Source organism: Podarcis raffonei, chromosome 13, assembly GCF_027172205.1.
Source record: "Podarcis raffonei isolate rPodRaf1 chromosome 13, rPodRaf1.pri, whole genome shotgun sequence".
NCBI classification, from domain to species: domain Eukaryota; kingdom Metazoa; phylum Chordata; class Lepidosauria; order Squamata; family Lacertidae; genus Podarcis; species Podarcis raffonei.
In genome coordinates this window covers 21,429,582-21,437,553 of record NC_070614.1, presented here as the reverse complement: position 1 = coordinate 21,437,553, position 7,972 = coordinate 21,429,582, and positions in this window count along the sequence as shown.

The following is a 7,972-nucleotide window of genomic DNA, read 5'->3' as shown; positions in this document are numbered from 1 at the left end:
TAATCGAGTCATCATCACCTGCCCTGAGCCAGCCCTATATTCTCAGCGGTACCTGCACAAGGCGACGCCACGCATTCCCAGCAGAAATCACCCCCAGGGCGAAGGAAGATGTTTCTGATAATTATCTCCTTCCGCATTATTAGGGCGCCGCCTCGCTATCTGGTCAGGTGAAATGCAAAACAACCCTTCCCCGCAGAACAACTGCTGGAATTCTGCCTCCGAACAAGGAAAAAGCCACAGCATCCGGCTTTCCAAACAAGTTTCTAGAACTCATGCTTACAACAGCACACTTGAAAGCGTGTGAAGACATAAGCCCTGCGGAATCGGAAGCTGAAGCGCCACACTGGTGCAGAACAAGGCTCTGGTGTCATGCACAGCCCCTGTCCCATTAGACAAAGCTAGAAAGTATTCAAAAATGAAAAAAAAAATGCCCAGTAGGCAAAGCTAGAAAGCATTCAAAAATGAACTCTCTACCACTGCGGTACATGCAGTAGAATTACGTAACTGTGCACCCCTAGATGACGCTGAAAAGCAGAGAAAGAACATCAAGTCAAGCCTTATGCTGCAATGTGACCAACTCACCCACCGCAGCCCAACTCCTGCTATTCAGACCACAGTACAAAAACCACACGGTAAAAAACTTCTCTAGGTTTCTTCAGGTCACTGGCCTAAATCTGATATGGATTTGCTATGCTCCTTTTGTGATCAGAGGGCATATCAAAACTACAAGACAGACATTGGTTTAATAATAATAATAATAATAATAATAATAATAATAATAATAATAATTTTTTATTTATACCCCACCCTCCCCAGCCAAGGCCGGGCTCAGAGCGGCTTACAAGCAATAATAAAAACAAGATGAATGATTACAACTTAAAAACAAAAACAAAAAACAACATTAAAATAATGGAACATTAAAATATTAAAATGTAGCCTCATTGCAGGAGGAGAAGGAAAAGAAAAAAGAAAGAGAGGGATGGAGGGAGGGAATCAAATTGGCTCCAAGCCAAAGGCCAGGCGGAACAACTCTGTCTTACAGGAAAGAAATCAGATCCTGCAGGGCCCTGGTCTCATGAGGCAGAGCGTTCCACCAGGCCGGAGCCAGAGTTGAAAAGGCCCTTCTCCTTCCAGAGAACCCTGAGAACTGCATTCCTAAGTACACTCCTGGGTTGGCATCCCTCCCCTCCCCAAATCATCCCCGCCCCCGTTCTCAGTCCATAAAATTTGCAGCGTCACCTGTTTCATTAAAGCCAGAGGCGACCTGCAAAAGTGGCAAAGGCAGCGTTTGCTAGAGACAGAGGGTTGTGTCCGATGCTCTTCATACTCAAGAGAAGACCTACTGAAATGAATGGGCACAGCTGACTTCACTACATCAACCTCAATGGGCCTGATCTGAGTCAGATCATAAGTTGGATGCAGATCAGTGTTTTGGCAGAAGTCAGGCCAGCCTGCAGAATTCAGTTTATGAAAAACGATTTGGTCAAGCAAATGAAACATACCACTTAAATTGAGAAGGGATCTGATGGGGACTTATCATTACGAGCATTAATTAACTGGGTCATTTTAAAAGTCACCATTTCCTGAGCAAGTTCTCTGATTTTTCCAACATATCTCTGCCCACTTTTAACACTCTAGAATGGGGGGGGGGGTACGATTTCCCTTATGTTAAAGAGAAGGCAATTATATTCCATGACCCTAGTAACTCCTATCCTTATGAATGTTTAAACATTAAAACTAAAATTATTGAAATTATAAAAAATAAAATTATTATTAACCAAGCAGCCAAGGGCACGTATATCACCAACAAGTGTTAAGGTTTTTCACCCTTTCACTCTGGAAGAGTTTAGTTCATAAAATTTGTGTCCTATTTTTCAATTTCCCATTAAGAGGCTGGCAAACTAGAGAGTTCCCCAATGTCCTCACACACCCCTCCAACAAATGTGATTTTGAAAAGCTAGATTCAGCACCTGTACCATATAGCCAGCTCCCGGTTCACTACTCAGCAAAAGACTTGGAAATGAAAGAAACAAAAATAGACATGTTTAAAAATAAAGCTGCCACGGCTGGAAAACCTCACCCTGCTCCTGGCTAACTATAGATTTCAAACTGTGCCACAGAGAACATTAGATTACAGGGTTCTAAGCAATGGGTGGCATGTTAAACAACCCTACCACCACCCTAAAATACTGTGGACAGCTCACCTAAAGCATCTTTGGTTTTGCAGAACCTTCTAATTCAACACCACATGTTTGAGAGAGATAAGGGAAACGGGTCATTAAAGCACAGGGTGTGGTCCTTGCAAGGACTATTTTAGCCTACCAGAAAGCTGCAGATGTTGTCTCTACCAACTACCAAAGAATGCCTGAGGTCTCCCTATATTTAAGAAGTCTCCACACTGGCATAATGGCACCAATTATACCCATACCAGGGCAGGCCAGTAGGAAATGCAACTCATTATTAAACTGATCACTCACGCAACTGTGACAAACCTGATCCTCTACCGTTTTTCAAACTCAATGAGTTTTCATCCCCGTGTTCTCGCAAGTTCTGTTTAATTATTTTTCTTTTTCACTTAAATTACCTAGGGTGATTTTTTTTGGGGGGGAGGGGAAAATAGGAAACAACACCTTTTGACCATGTTTGCAAACTGTTAACTGCAATTGTCCTGACCAAGAGAGTCACAAAAGCAACACAAAATTAAGGGGCCAGTGCGAAACACACAAGTATTTAGAGATATAATTCTTCTTCTTTGGTGATTACTCGTAGCCGAGTAAGATTATCTTCCATAAACACGGTCTTAACAGTGAGTCCGTGACTGTGGAGGCCAATTCTGGATCCACACTTCCTTCCAGTGGGGGCATTAGTTCACCTGTCTTCCCAAGTGATGTGTAAAATTTTTCGGAGACACAGATATAATTAGACAGATGAGAATGCATAACTGGGCCTTCTTGGTTGTGGCTCCACAACTCCATATTTAAAGTTAGACATTAAGCAGGTCCCACCTCCTGCATTTAAAGGTGGTTTTAAAATGCTTCCATAAGTTTTTGATGGGGTGCATGGATGAAGGCAGTTAACTGGGGTGTGGGCTAGGTTACTGTTTTATGCTGGTAGTTTTATGTGTTTTAAAAAGGTTTTATTAAATGAACCTGTAATTTAAAATACTGTAAGCGCTTTGTGAAGGATTTCCTCACAAGGTGGATTATAATATATCATCATCATTAAAACATAAATTTTTGTTTCACAACTTGGGACGAAGGATTCCATTCAGGCAAGCAGGCTGGCGTGAGAGGGATTGGTCCTCTGTCCCTTCTTCTGCAACCAGCACGAAAGCCAAGCTCTGGTCCCTTCTCTGCCAGAATTTCGCTCCCTATTTTTTACTAGTCTGTGCATCATCTAGCAACCAGCATTTCAGTCTTGCTCAGTAAGTAGGGCGTGGGCCTTAGCTTCTTCTGCAGGTAGCACAGAAATGCATAGTGTTAGCCACTTATAACACTTCATAACTTTTTGAGGGCTTATGTACAGTGATGGGTTTGTATCCATTCATGACGGTATGGGTGCATTGATAAGTGCAGCTTCCCTCACCAGTCACTCTGGTGAATACTATACACTGACGTTTCAGACACAATTGATTTATCCCTTTTCTCAAGCTGCATTTGATCAGCGCAAGACAATGCAGGTTAAATGCCTAAAGATAAGAGCAGGGGGCAGCAACCTTTTTCAGCAGGGGGCCGGTCCACCGTCCCTCAGACCGTGTGGTGGGCTGGACTATATTATGAAAAAAAATAATGAACACATTCCTATCCCCCACAAATAACCCAGAGATGCATTTTAAATAAAAGGACACATTCTACTCATGTACAAACACGCTGATTCCTGGACCGTCCTTGGGCTGGATTTAGAAGGCGATTGGGCCGTATCCGGCCCCTGGGCCTTAGGTTGCCTGGATAAGAGTGTCCAGCTGTGGCTTGGGATATATTTCCGAGACAACCCCCCGCAAACAACAATGCATACTCCAGCGTGCTACAGAGAGAACAAAGGCAGAAAGAAGCTAGAGTGCCCCATCCCTCAGCTACTCATCCTATTTCATTCCACAGAGATAAACAAGGTTATTTGTGTCCACAATTACACAAAGCCAATCATAAAAGCCCCTTCATGGATCACTGCCTTGCCGTGGCGAAGGGGCTTGAAGAACTCAGAGAAGCTATGAACTACGCCGAGCAGGGCACACAAGATGAACAGGTCATAGTGGAGAGTTTTGACCAAACGTGATCCACCTGGAGGAGGAACCGGCAAGCCACTCCAGTATCCTTGCCGAGAAAACTCCATGGACAAAGACAACAGGCATATAAAAGTTATGACGCTGGAAGATGAGCCCCTCAGGTCGGAAGGCGTCCAACATGCTACTGGGGAAGAGCGGAGGGCAAGTACAAGTAGATCCAGAGCTGATGAAGCGGCTGGGCCAAAGCCGAAAGGACGCTCAGTTGCGGATATGCCTGGAAGCGAAAGGAAAGTCCAATGCTGTAAAGAAAAATATTGCACAGGAACCTGGAATGTAAGAACCATAAACCTGGGTAAGTTGGAGGTGGTCAAAAATGAGATGGCAAGAATAAATATTGACATCCTGGGCATCAGTGAACTAAAATGGACGGGAATGGGCGAATTCAGTTCGGATGACCATCACATCCTACTACTGTGGGCAAGAAACCCGTAAAAGAAATGGAGTGGCCCTCATAGTCAACAAAAGAGTGGCGAAAGCTGTACTGGGATGCAATCTCAAAAATGATAGAATGATCTCGATACGAATCCAAGGCAGACCTTTTAACATCACAGTAATCCAAGTTTATGCACCAACTACTGGTGCTGAAGAAACTGAAATTGACCAATTCTATGAAGACTTACAACACCTTATAGAAGTGACACCAAAGAAGGATGTTCTTCTCATTATAGGGGATTGGAATGCTAAAGTAGGGAATCAAGAGATAAAAGGAACAACTGGCAAGTTTGGCCTTGGAGAGCAAAACGAAGCAGGGCAAAGGCTAATAGAGTTCTGTCAAGAGAACAAGCTGGTCATCACAAACACGCTTTTCCAACAACACAAGAAACAACTCTACACATGGACATCACCAGATGGGCAGCATCGAAATCAGATTGATTATATTCTCTGCAGCCAAAGATGGAGAAGCTCTATACAGTCAGCAAAAACAAGACCTGGAGCTGACTGTGGCTCAGATCATCAGCTTCTTATAGCAAAATTCAAGCTTAAACTGAAGAAAGTAGGAAAAACCACTGGGCCGGTAAGATACAATCTAAGTCAAATCCCTTATGAATACACAGTGGAAGTGAGGAACAGGTTTAAGGATTTAGATTTGGTGGACAGAGTGCCTGAAGAACTATGGATGGAGGCTCGTAACATTGTACAGGAGGCAGCAACGAAAACCATCCCAATGAAAAGGAAATGCAAGAAAGCAAAGTGGCTGTCCAATGAGGCCTTACAAATAGCAGGGGAGAGAAGGCAAGCAAAATGTGAGGGAGATAGTGATAGATACAGGAAATTGAATGCAGATTTCCAAAGAATAGCAAGGAGAGACAAGAAGACCTTCTTAAATGAGCAATGCAAAGAAATAGAGGAAAGCAATAGAATGGGAAGAACCAGAGATCTGTTCAAGAAAATTGGAGATATGAAAGGAACATTTCGTACAAAGAGTTCCATAATAAAGGACAAAAGTGGAAAGAACCTAACAGAAGCAGAAGACATCAAGAAGAGGTGGCAAGAATACACAGAGGAATTATACCAGAAAGAAATGGATGTCTCGTATACCCCAGGTAGTGTAGTTGCTGACCTTGAGCCAGACATCCTGGAGAGTGAAGTCAAATGGGCCTTAGAAAGCACTGCAAATAACAAGGCCAGTGGAAGTGATGGTATTCCAGCTGAACTATTTAAAATTTTAAAAGATGATGCTGTTAAGGTGCTACACTCAATATGCCAGCAAGTTTGGAAAACTCAGCAGTGGCCAGAAGATTGGAGAAGATCAGTCTACATCCCAGTCCCAAAGAAGGGCAGTGCCAAAGAGTGCTCCAACTACCGCACAATTGCACTCATTTCACACGCTAGCAAGGTTATGCTTAAAATTCTACAAGGAAGGCTCAAGCAGTATGTGGACCGAGAACTCCCAGAAGTGCAAGCTGGATTTAGAAGAGGCAGAGGAACCAGAGACCAAATTGCAAACATGCGCTGGATTATGGAGAAAGCTAGAGAGTTCCAGAAAGACATCTACTTCTGCTTCATTGACTATGCAAAAGCCTTTGACAAGGCTGTATAATGTCTCCCTGCTTATTTAATTTATATGCAGAATACATCATGCGAAAGGCTGGGCTGGATGAATCCCAAGCTGGAATTACGATTGCCGGAAGAAATATCAGCAACCTCAGATATGCAGATGACACAACCTTGATGGCAGAAAGTGAGGAGGAATTAAAGAACCTTTTAATGAGAGTGAAAGAGGAAAGCGCAAAATATGGTCTGAAGCTCAACATCAAAAAAACGAAGATCATGGCCACTGGTCCCATCACCTCCTGGCAAATAGAAGGGGAAGAAATGGAGGCAGTGAGAGATTTTACTTTCTTGGGCTCCATGATCACTGCAGATGGTGACAGCAGCCACAAAATTAAAAGACGTCTGCTTCTTGGGAGAAGGGCAATGACAGGCCTAGACAGCATCTTGAGAAGTAGAGACGTCACCTTGCCAACAAAGGTCCGTATAGTTAAAGCCATGGTCTTCCCAGTAGTGACGTATGGAAGTGAGAGCTGGACCATAAAGAAGGCTGATCGCCGAAGAATTGATGCTTTTGAATTATGGTGCTGGAGAAGACTCTTGACAGATCGTGAAGCTGAGGCTCCAGTACTTTGGCCACCTCATGAGAAGAGAAGACTCCCTGGAGAAGACACTGATGCTGGGAAAGATGGAGGGCACAGGGAGAAGGGGGCGACAGAGGACGAGATGGTTGGATAGTGTTTTCGAGGTTACCAGCATGAGTTTGAACAAACTGCGAGAGGTAGTGGAGGACAGAGGTGCCTGGCGTGCTCTGGTCCATGGGGTCACGAAGAGTCGGACACGACTAAACGACTAAACAACAACAACAACAACAATCATAAAACAATTCCTACTGATGCACTCCTCCCCGATAAACATTTATGGTACCAAGGAACTATACCAAGACGTGCCATGCAGTGCTATCTTAAAAATAAATAAATAAATACAGGAATTTAAGAGCTGCAATTACATATTTTTATCTATCAAAACTGACTGCACTTTGGACAACAAGGGAAGAGGGCAGACTGTAATGCAATTTAGCGTTTTAATTTGCATAAAACTAGCAAAAGGACAGTGGTTGAAAGGAACAATACAATAAATAGCGAGCTTATCTCTTTCTCAAGTGCTTGCTACAGCTCCAACCTTGCATTTCTTTGCAGTCGGATATGTGGATAGCAGACTGGCTTGCTTCAGCCCAGCTTGCTCCTGTAAAGTTTCACAAGAAAACAAAAAAGAGCCTTTGTACAGAAAGTCAGCTGCTCCAAGCATAGCACAGGAAACGTTACATCAACTTGCAACAGTTGTGTCAGCAGCAATTCAATAACCATCAAGAAATGTTGGACCGTCTGTTTTAAATGGAAAGGAACTTTGCTTCAGTTATGACACAGACACAACAATGATAGGTCCTGACATCACCACTGCCATCCTTTCAAGTATGCTGGAGAAAACAGGCTTGCGGCTTTTCAAACTGACCGAAAGATTAAAAATTGCACATATCTGCAACCTCTTTATGCAGCAAGATTCTCAGCAATTATCTGGACAGGTTCTGTAAGAAGTGTCCTAGCTGTTGCTTAAAGAACACCCACATCCCAATTGTGAATTGTGCTAGACGTTCCTCACATGATAACAAATGAGTATGATTCATGTAATTTTGCATAA